This window comes from Anser anser, assembly GCF_964211835.1.
Source record: "Anser anser genome assembly, chromosome: 2".
In the NCBI taxonomy this organism is placed as follows: Eukaryota; Metazoa; Chordata; class Aves; order Anseriformes; family Anatidae; genus Anser; species Anser anser.
Window position 1 is genome coordinate 131559943 of NC_139721.1, and position 11512 is coordinate 131571454.

The following is an 11512-nucleotide window of genomic DNA, read 5'->3' on the forward strand; positions in this document are numbered from 1 at the left end:
TTGAAAATTGTTGCAAGTGTGACAAGTGCATGAAAGAAAGAGAAATGTAGAGCTCCCATCTATCTAGATTTAGACACACACTTTTTTTTTTCCTTTTCTTTTAAAGAAAACCTACCCAACTACTACAGGCCATTTTCAGAGACCAGACTCGGGAGCAAAAGCCCATTTGTCCTAACAAGTCAAGCTTTGGTCTGAGGTCAGGAAACTTGCAGGCGTCATGCATCCCACATAGCTCCTTAGCTTTGCACTTCAAGAAATGCTGTCTCCCAAATCCCCAAATGCACAAGAGAGGTGTTAATCACCCATGACAGAATATTCCACCTGGGAGCACTATGCCAAAGGCACTGCAAGCTGGGTGGCAGACCAGTTAAGCCCAGGTATGGAGAAGAAATAACCAAAATCACAAGAGCACTGACTGGAGTCTGCATGTTATATTACTCCTATAAGAGGCCTTTACGTTGCTTCTTTTGAGAAGATGGAAGACATTTAAACCGGTTGTCTTCAGCTGTGAAAGCAAAAAGCTGAAGCACTCCAGTGTTAAATACTTCCATGCAGCCAGCTGCTTTGTTCCAGTTACTCTCTTCCTACTGCTTGTTCCCATGTGATGTCACCAGTCTCAGCACTGGGACATCTGAATTTTTACAACTGATGTCAGCCTACATTACAAGCGTAGGTGAAGGGGCTACTACGAGTGAATTCCCCTCCAAGTTACAAGAAATCACACAAGAGCTAAATCCACATTCACAAGTAAAGATAACCACGGCTGCATTACTTCAACTCTTTGTATTCTGTCATCAAAATTAGTACCAGAGCAAACACTGATGTGGCGAGGACTTTACACAGATATCGCTGCCTGATGAGAGGTCTGGGTCCATGGTTAGCAAGGTAGCCAGGCAAGGAAGAAATCAGTCAGCAGTTAACTGGTACAGGTTATTCAGTCGATAGCCTGTTATGGCACTTGCCAAAACGTCAGATTTATTACTAACTGATATTGAACAGGACCAAGTATTTTGATGTCAGTAAATCAACTGCCACGACCGTCCTCACGGAGCACTACGAAGCAGCGGCTGCTGCACATTATGAATCGTGAGAGCATGGAGGCAGCTCAGGGCTCTGGCCACGGCGCAGCTCCCCACACCCTGCCCAAAATGTTGGGAAGCAACAAACCAATGAATCCAGCCGTATCACATCCTATGCTACTCAGCCTGGCATCACACAAATGCCATGCTGAAGTTCTCCTAAACCAAGCCCAACGTCTGTGCAGCTGAGGTGGAAGAGGCAGCTCCTGGCTGCTCCCACCCGCGGCCAGCCACGCGCTTTCAGTGCTGTGCTGGCACGCTGCTGGGTCGCCCCACCTCACCTGGGCACCAAGTCTTAGCCATCGGCATGAAACTCACCCTGTGCTTACACTGAAGAGCCAAAAACACTCCTTCAGCTGAGGCACCTACTTCATCCCGATGCAGACCAGAGCACAAACACAACACCCACCCCACTCCACCATATTATGCAGAAAATCCCAAATGAGGGCGGCGATGGTTACGCTACAGCTGCTTCTGCATTTGACCTAACTCTAAAAATAACCAACAACAGACTTCTAAGTCTGACCTCGCAACCCTTGGCTCCCTTCACAAACAACGGAGAAAAGCAAACATTTCCAGAAAACAGTTTGTCTGAAATAATCTACTTGCCCACCTCTGGGTAAGATCTTAAGGGAGTCTCCTGTGAACAGCTTTAGCTCTAGATTTTTAACCAGATCAAAGAGACTCCGTCATAAATTTCCAACTTCCTACATCAGGTTCTACACTGCTGCAAAATCAATTCATACCTGTAAATTTATAATCTGTGTGAAAGTCTATAGCTCAGCGACAGCTAAATATACCTCAGAGTTTAATTATACAGTCAAAATTAACAAGAGTGTGATTACTAATGGTGTATTATTCAATTCTATAGTTAAATCAGTAGACTTAATTGCTTATCTTTCTTAAATGATTCATAAATTTCCATTGTTTAAAGTTAAAAATCCAGTTTACCACAAACACGCTCGGCAAATAGGCTCAAGCGTGAGACCATGAGAAGCCACCCACCTTCTGAAGCCACGAGTCAGTGCAGGAATTACCTATTTCTAACCCAAAATCACCAGAATAGGTTTAACAGCTTCTAAAATGGGCATCAAAACACCCCTATGCTAGCCAGCCTCGCTTCCTTCAGCAGGAGGAGCGTGTGTCCGGTTTGCAGTCGTTTGGCCTGCCTCAATGTCAGCTCAGCACAATGGTACTTGACACAATTAATAGGGAAACCTATTTTATTGTTTACAGCATCATTGTTCATGCAGCAGAAAGACCAACATCAGCAACCTCCTTCTGAGGGTAACACAATTACGGCTCCACCGGATGCATGTCTGGAGGTGTATACACAGAAATGGACGTGGAAGTGAGTAAGAGCGCCAATAAAAGCTACATTAGATTTCTACAACTCATTTCTTACAGGAATTAAAGATATTAAGAATTTAAAAGATTTATTAATGAGACAGCTAAAGGATTTTTTTTCTCCTGAATTGAGAAAACACAATGGAAGGCTTGATTAGTTTCCCTGAGGACTTCAAAAGTCACACCAGTTAACCCAGGGCTCTTGAATGTGGATTTCTCGTACATCTAGACAAGATTTATATGAAATACATTAACTTTCAGTGAAAAAAGGGCATATACCCCTCGGTGCTACACCTCATGGTTTCTGAAAGAAGCAGCAGCTTTTCTAAAGCCAAAAAAACTGTTAACAGCTACTGCATCTACTATACAGTGGGGGGGGGAGATGGAGAAATTGCTTCTAACATTAAAAAAAAGTGAACTCCTGCTAAAAATCCCCAAATGTAGATCTTTTTAGTCATGGAGACAGTCAAATTCTCAAAGTCAATGAGCTGACTGTTAAAGCCCATGCAGTCCAACGCATTTGCATCCCACCTTGAATATTGCCCTGCCCAGTCTGATATGCTGAGTGGAGTTGAGAAACTGAAAAACCTGGCATGTGTCCTTTGCTAATGGAAGATAACATGCAAAGGTGGCTGAAGTGCCAATCTAAATCTATTCTTCTTAATGTAAAATAAAAGAAGGCAGATATTCAACATGAGAGCCAATCAGGGGCTTTGTGATAGTTGGCATTTTTCCTCTATTCTTGGCAACGCTGCAAGGCCATTCCTCTTTTACAAATATTGAGGAAAAAAACAGAGTTGGTATTTCAGACTGTGGATATGTTGATATGAAGCTTTTTTAACCAATTGTTGAGAACGCTAATTAAGGTAGAACACTAATTAAGGTAATTCAGTAATCTAATAACCTAGTTATTAACAGGACCTGAGAAATTTATACTGGGATGACAAAAAAAAAATTAAAGTAACAGATGTTAAAAAGAATAAGTGGGGAACATCTTGGTCTACAGCAGGAAGACATTGCCTGTTCCCCCAGAACCAACTTCTTCTGCCTCAGCTGCACAAGACTTGCCATGCCTCCTCACACCATAACGCCGATTTCGCACTGCTGAGCCATCCCAGATCAGACTGCAAAGGTATTTTGACCAAAGGAGAACTTGTCAACAACTGTTTACACTGACAACAGAAAACAAAGGGAAAGGGGAGAAGAATCAAGTCTTCCTGCTCCCAGGAGACAAAGGCAGCCAAGGGAGGGCATTCAACCACTGAACTGATCCTAGCACCACGCAGGCTGTCCATGAAATGCTCTGTCTTGAAACACTTGGTTTCAGGGAGCTGTGGACCACTGGTTACTACTGGCATTCCCCCAGAAATAAATAAATAAATAATGCAGGTTATGAATCTCGGTTACACATGCCACTGTGATCACAGAGGAGTTGTAAGGGACTGCTGTACAGATGAAAGCTCAAGAACCACACCACCTCATCACAGCAGAGACGTGACTGTACTGCACCTTGACAATTTAGCAGTGGAGTCACCGCGCAGCCTGCTCTGTAAGGACAGACCTTGGAGGCACACAGCAATGCAAAAAAAATGACACAGCGATGGCAGTGCACATTGGGAAGAGAGCACCCTGACTTTCCAGTACGCACCAGTGGTTCTATTAACACTGTAACAGAATTAAAACAAAAATTGAGAATATAAAGACCTCACCTCGTTTCCTTTGGAGAAGTGAATTATGAGCATGCTTTCCCTAATTCAAGGAAAAGTCTTCCATTAGAGTTATACAGAACAAGGTGGCCAAGCTCAAAACCCAAAAAAGACCTCATCCTCTTATCTGAGCACAGGAGAAGTGAGTGTTTCCCTGGGCTTCAGGATTCAGGAGGCCCTGCCGACATGTTGACTGGGGCCTCTTTTTGCCACAAAACAGAGGGTGGGGGGGAAAAACATGAAATTATCTCGGACAGAAGATGGGATTCAACAGCACAACGCTGAGCTTCCATAGAGTTCACTGGCTGAGGGTTTGGGGTCCGTAGGTCCCAGTCACACAGCGCCACGCATTGAGATAAGACAGTCAAAGCAGGCAGGAGAGAGACCACCAGCACAAGTTTCAGCAGCAACCTCACAGGCACAGAGACGATGACAAAATCAGCAGCAAGACGCTAGCCAAACCCATCACATCAACCTTGGCTAGCACAGAGAAAGGTGCAGACTGGGAAGCATCTCACCATCTCCACTTCTTCTTAAAAGGGTTAACTTCTTGCGTATTTAAAGAGCATACTTTGTTTTTCTAATTGTCAGTGCAAATAAATGCCTACCCTTCTATCTACTAAGGCTCAATAACACGTTGCTAAGATTCCACATCCTGTGCCTTATCAAAAGAAAAATGATTAATGTACAACTTCAATGGACTGAATGGATTTTCCCTCTTCAAATCATTTCTAGAGAAGCAGGGGATTTTATTTATGGAAACAAAACCTGAAATTAAAGGATTGTTTAAGCCTGTAAATTACAAACTGTTGAGCTGCTTAGACTTCTTTTTCTGCATGAAAAGAAAACGCATCTTAAAAAAAACACGTTAAACAGTGGTCAGCGCAATGAGGTGCAACCCCAAAGCTGTATTTAATTGTTTCATCTAGAGTAGCAGAAGGGTGTAACTCACTGGGACTGAAGACATCACAGGAGATGTTTCCTTCCCGTTTCCCTGACTGACCTTTCTGTCCCAGACTGCGTCTAGCATTTTTCCTTGCATGACCTGTCTGTTCTCCACTCTAATTCTCACCAGAGATAATCCATCCTTCTTACTGAAGCTGAAAGCAGTAATCTTGGTTCTCTACTATGAGTCTGCAATAACTACAAACAATCTCTATACAGAACGCCTGCACCTGACACTAACTCAACACAGAGCAAATCCTTACACAGGACTCCAAAAAACCTGTATGTATGATACATTCAATAAATTTCAAAAATTCTACAGGAAAAAAACAACGCAAATACTGCTCCTAAACCACATTTCTGGTCTAAAAGCTCTATGAAGCATAGAAACAAACAGCACTTATGGAGTCTCTGTCAGGGTCGGAATTGCTACTAATTCACTTCTTGGAAATATTTTCCTGCTTTCTAGGAATTTACAAAACACAATGTGCAACTCAAAAAAAGGTTATTTATTTTATACGGAGGAAGCATTTTCCTATATTGAGACATACCTGGTGATAAAGGCATTTCTGAAGACACAGTGGGAACAAGATAAAGCAACAGAAAATAAAGCTGCTACCACATATACCGGCCTTTACCCAGGTTTCAGCTCCTGTATTTACTCACGGCCAGCTCACCTCTTAACAGCTTTCCCTTTGCCTAGGCAGTGTGCATAAGGATGCCCTAGTGTCTCAATCTGATGGACGTGAACTGCCCCTTGCAGCCACCCAACCCCATGGCACTAACTGGGATCCGATCCAGAAGGTTCTCTCGCCAGCAATGCCTTACAAATACGTGACTGCCCTTTGTTGTGTTTGCACTACACAACCACACTTTACAGATGACCAGAGTAGTTAAACCAAAGTCAACAAATACTCTTTTCTTGAAACTCAACTTCATTCTGCTCTCAGCTTTATGGCACGTAGGAAGCTCTCAAGGTGCATGTGCTACATACAAGCACCACACCACTGCACTTTTCCTCTGGTCATTGGACTCTCTTTTTACTTTGGACTAGCTTTTATTTTGACTTTTGCACTCTTTACAAGATCTCCAGTTAGATCTAAGCAGAGCACAGCAAGTTCAAAAGGGTTTTCAGGCACTGCACTCCACACACTGGTCTCTCCAGGGAGAAGCAATAGATTTTTCCATTCGTCAATTTCCCTCTCGCACACCAGCTTTACCGCTGAATGATCCTCAAGTTTTTCAGTCACCTTTGAACAGATCATTGAGATTTCAAATTAACAAGAAAACAGAGCAACAGTTGAGGAGAGCTCATATTTAATAATAGTGGATCACGTGGCAAAAAAAAACAGTACCTGTAATCAAATCCACAGTTTGAAGGGGAGCCACAGCAGTTCAGAGGTGAAATTTATCACAAATTTTGTACTAAAAGGAAATTATTTTACTTGTAGGCTTGGGCAGTGAGATGGGCACAGACAACAGCTTACTGTCAGATGTGCAACACAAACATGAGAATTCTTCACTTTGAACAGAAGGAATGAAGACAGAAAATAAGCTGAGAAGTGGGGGGAAAAAAGTCTCTCAAAGCAATTTGAATAGCACGTATCCATTCAATGCATAATTTTACTCATCCTTCCTAAACAGTCAGCTTAGGTCTGCAAACACATACATGTTATCTGTAGGTGACTGTATTATGTAAGCAGAGCTTAAAGAATCTTATGCTAAAAATTTACTCCCAGATTAGATCTATTCATATATATTTAAGCCAACTACCTCCACCGTTCATCAGATAAAAGCTTTGATACTCACAGACAGAAAATAACTCGGGACTCTCCAGCCTACATCACCAACAGCTATTGACACACAGGTGCCAGGGACTTCCTCCGGTGTGGTGCTCACAACTACGGAATGGTGGAGTGGGTCCTGCATCGAAACTTTACCAGTGTCCTTCTGCACAAAGCTGTATTTCAGTGTTACGCAACCTTACATCTCTGGAATTTTTAATTTATTTTACCAGCACCTATCTGAACGGGCACAGCAAACCAATTCCTACAGAAGCTGTGGTAATCCAGAATCAGTTTAGGAGACACCAGTTGCAAAGCTTAAGTGGGAAAGAACTTAGTCTTGCAAAGGTGCTTAGCTGGCTGTCTGATACATATTACTCTGCAGCCACTAAACACATCTGTCCTTTTCAGCCAAAAGCTGCTTGTATGCATTTGTTCTATTACAGCTGGACTAAAATGAAAGTATCTACCTACCTGGAATTCATATACATGAAAGCCAAGTTTTAAATAATTTGTTTCTCTCAATCAAAGAGAATAATAATGGCTAAAAGTCTCCTAATAAAAACAAAAGCAAAAAAATACCTACTGTCTGACCAAGTTGTTTATATCAGGATCATCCAGAAGAAACAATTAAGAGAATACGAAATCGAGTCATTTGTTTGCCATATTAGAGATCTACTGCTGATCATATTAATGGAGCAGGGGGTAAACATGTCTGAAAGCAATGGTGATTATGTTGAAAAGAAACTTTTAGCCAGGTACTACAAATGCACATTTATCTAAAATATTCACATTATCCTCATCATCACAATACCCGAGCACCTCAAAAGTCTTTCTTTATACACTGCCTCACTATCTGGGGAAGATCACACAGGTAGCCCTTGCACAATTTGGAGTTAAAAGATATACACAGAAATAAAAGCATATACTCAGAAATGCACTTCACAGCCAATACGAGATGGTAGCAGATGGAAATCTCTCTCCATGTCTCAGGTGAACACCCTGGCTATAGGAAAACCCGGTCATTCAAAGATGTATCTTTTGCATTTGAACACGTATCATTCACTCCTGCACATAGCTACTTTCAGGTTGGTTTTTTTTTTTTTTTTTTGAGGTATTTTAATAATCTGCTTTTGGTTCAAAATAAGACTTAGCAATGTTGATAGATCAGACCACGGATTCAGCAGCTGTCTTGAGATGCAAATACAGAAGAAATCTAAAAAGAAAAAAGTGTTTACAATGAAACAAAAATACTTAAGGAAGTCAGAGTTATACAATGCCAATCAACAGGGAGGAGGAAAAAATGTAACCTATCCACAGGCTATTTAGAGAGGGAAAAAAATTAGATGTTTCTAGCAATTAAAAAAAAAAACAACTAACTTGAACTTGCGTGAACTTGAATTGATCCAAATGAGTAATCCTGTTAGACACTCCTTCCTTTGGCCAGGATGTAACTATCAGGATTGGAGTCAGTAGGTCCAGAATCCAGCAAAGGTCTGTTTCAAAGGCTCGGCTCTAACTAAAGGAGACTCCCCACAGCACAGGCCATGCAGAAGGCAGAACCATTTAAAAAAAAATCACTTGAGAACCATAGGAAATGGCTTTTACACAGGAATGTCTAAATAGACTTAAAATGTCAGCGTGGCAGAAAGACAATGGTGGGGGATGATACAGGACTATCAAGCTTTAGGTGCCTGTCAGAGATGAACAGGGAACAGTTTTTCATTGACTCTCAAAAGAGGAACTAGGGCAGGGGATTTAAAAAAAAAAAAAAAAGGAGGAAAAAGAGCAAAAGAAGCCATTAAGTAGTAGGTTCAATAACAAATAAAAGGAGATAATTTTTCATGCAGCTGTGAAAGTTATAACCACAGGATGCTGCAGAGGCAAAGTTTACCTAAATTCCAAAAAAGAACCCATAACAACACGGCAGGTTATCAAGCTCAAAGGTAAGCACCAAGATACCATCCTGCGTTCAGGAAGTGCCTAGCTGTGAGCCAGTGGGATGGAAGCTCGGAGAGTATGCCATGGAAATACTTGTTTGGCCTGTTCTTTTATTTTTCCTTAGGTGAAAACGTAGCAGGTCTGACCAAGTTTCTGATCATCTGGCACAGAAAGAGGCTACTGGACCTTTGAGCTGTGACACCAACAGCAGAGCAGCAGAGTACAATCACCACGATTCAAGCAAGCCACCAAGACACAAGTGAAGGATAGTCACTTGATAGGGAAGGAGAAAACAGCTTGAAACCAGTGAAACCAGTTCAACATCTCTTTTTCCTCTCTTTCACATCCAAAGACCCAAGTTTCACAGTGCATTGTCCAAGAAATAGGACAGTCTCTTCTACCCTAGATTTAGTCCCCAAAAAACTTACTGCACACCAAAAGCAAACGTTATTAAATTTCAAAAATCCCGGTTATTTTCTTGCATCAATCTTGCTATTGACAGCTGTAGAAAAAAAATCAGGTGTTTAGAATCACCTGTGCATTCATTACAACAGCCATCATACTTTCCCATGAACACAACTGCAGCAAACTGGAGGGAGTAAACATGTCACCATTTGTGCCTGCTTCAGAAATCAAAAGCACCAGACATACACATAACCTGACGAGGAAATATGGGAAATTCCCATATGTGATACTTATCACCTGAAACTTAAAAAACATTTCCTTCTCCCTCTGTAATGCCCAACGCTTACATTATTAATCACTACACAATACCCACAACTTAAACGTATGTAAAAAAATGACACAGTAGATAAAGGAAAATGCATTAAGGGGTAAGACACAAGAGTTCAGAACCTACGCTTTCAGGTTCCAGTTCCCTGCCCTCACACAGACTTCCTACGCCACCGTGGAAGAGTCATTTGATGTCCCCATGCTTCAGATTCTATACATAAAATGGAGGCAACAGCACTTCGTTACCTCATCAGGACACAGGAAGGATAAACAGAAGATTGCGAAATGTCCGCTCACTACTGTACTGAAGGTCACATAGAAGCCTTTGCTAGGTAAGAGCAAGAAACATTTCAAAGCATTATTTTAAAAGTATTCTGTTTCTCTTTTAGATGGAGCACTCCCGTAGCCTTAGCCACTAAACGAGCTGCAGTGAGGCTGCCAAGGAAAAATTTAATTTGCCAATTTACTCAGTGAACAAGGGTGCGATGACAGTACTGACACTGCCACATTTAAAAAAAAAAAACGCAACGTGCATATTTTTGTACATTGAATGTCTGACAGGATATTTTAGAATATGAAAGGAATCTTGTAGGCTCTTGTTACTTAACCGTGTCACAGAGATTATCAGCATACTATAATATCACAAAATTTGTTTGCAGCGGGTAAAATTCACCCCCTGCAGTGAACTGACAAAAGACTATTTAAACCCCTAAATTCAGCCTTCATGGCTGAGCCAGTGACAGCCTTCTCCTAGCACAAACAGGCATATCTTTCAGGGCTAGCGTACAAAAAGCACTTCTGTCCTCGGAGCGTTTCCTTCGAGGTGTTTTTGGCCCCCCACGAAAAGAAGTTGAGGGAACCGGCTATAATCTAGAGCCCCAACGTAGCAGTCTCACTTATTTGCACTTGTTGATTGAAATAAAATTGGATGATAGTCCCACGGCTTTTAAAAGCAGGAAAACATACAGAACTCAACCATTTTGTTAAAATAAAATTGAGTTACGCTTTGGCCGTGTACCCAGGTAGTTGTAAAGCCAGGCTCAGGCTCACAAAGCGCGTTCGCCTGCGGCCAGGCGGCGCCCCGCCGGGTACCCCCATGCCTTCCCGGGGCTCAGGCACATGGGGAACGCCGCCGGGGAGCCGTGGTTGAGAGACCCCAGCCAGCAGCAGCCGTGGGGCGACCGGCAAGTGCTGGCGGTCGCCTGGTGAGGCTGTGCCTTCAGCCACCGGTTACAGGCACACGAGGTGCCCTAGCAGCCAGGGGACGCACCCGGGGAGCAGGACGGGGGCAGCTGCGGGGTGACCCCTCGCTCAGCACCGGGTTTTGGGGCTCTGCTCCCCGCCCCGGCACACACCGCCACAGGTCCCGGAGGACAAACCCGTGCCGTGCCCCTCGGCCCGGCCGGGGATCGGAAAGTTGGACGTGCCCCACGGCTCCCTCCGCGCCGCGGGTTTAATTTTAGAAAGGTGCCAGCAGCGGGCGCGGGGCCGGGCTTCCCCACGCCCCAAAGCCCGCTACCCCCCTCCGGCACGCGGTGCCGTGCCCTACCGGGTCTTCACCCGGCTGCTTTAACTCTACCCGCGAAAAAAAATAAAAAGAAAATAAACCCCAAACCCCCACGAGGCACCGGCGGAGGCCGGGGAAAGGCCCGCTGCCCCGCCACGGCCGCCGCCCGCTGCCCCGCGCCTCCCCGCCCCGCACCTGTCGGGTGGTTGCGCGCTGCGGCAGGGCAGGGCAGGGCAGGGCGGGCGGGCGGCCGGCGGTAGCAGTGGCAGCAGTGGCAGCAGGGGCAGCAGCGGCAGCAGCGCTCGCGGTGCTGTCGGCGGCGGCAGACAATGGAGGCGCGCAGGCCGGGCACATTGACACACGGGCGGCTCGGCGCCGCCCCTCCGCCCGGCCGCGCCACTGCGGCGAGCGGGGGAGAGGGCAGAGAGATGCGAGGGAAGGAGGGGGAAAATGGCTGAAACACAGCGCAAA

The 11512-nt window shown here is 44.2% G+C and overlaps 1 protein-coding gene across 3 annotated transcripts in view; it reads right to left on the reverse strand.

Annotated features, from left to right (window-relative positions):
- BZW2 (basic leucine zipper and W2 domains 2) overlaps positions 1-11512 on the reverse strand; it is a 58430-nt gene that overhangs the window by 46377 nt on the left and 541 nt on the right. Inside the window, exon 1 of one of the 3 annotated variants that reach the window (XM_083822849.1) lies at positions 11237-11435. The exons of 1 other annotated variant lie outside the window; for it this stretch is intronic. The gene's annotated coding sequence lies outside the window, so the exon portion shown is untranslated. Of the gene's footprint in view, positions 1-9661; positions 9744-11236; positions 11436-11512 lie in introns of those variants that run through there. One more of the 3 variants, XM_083822851.1, reaches the window with a different exon arrangement.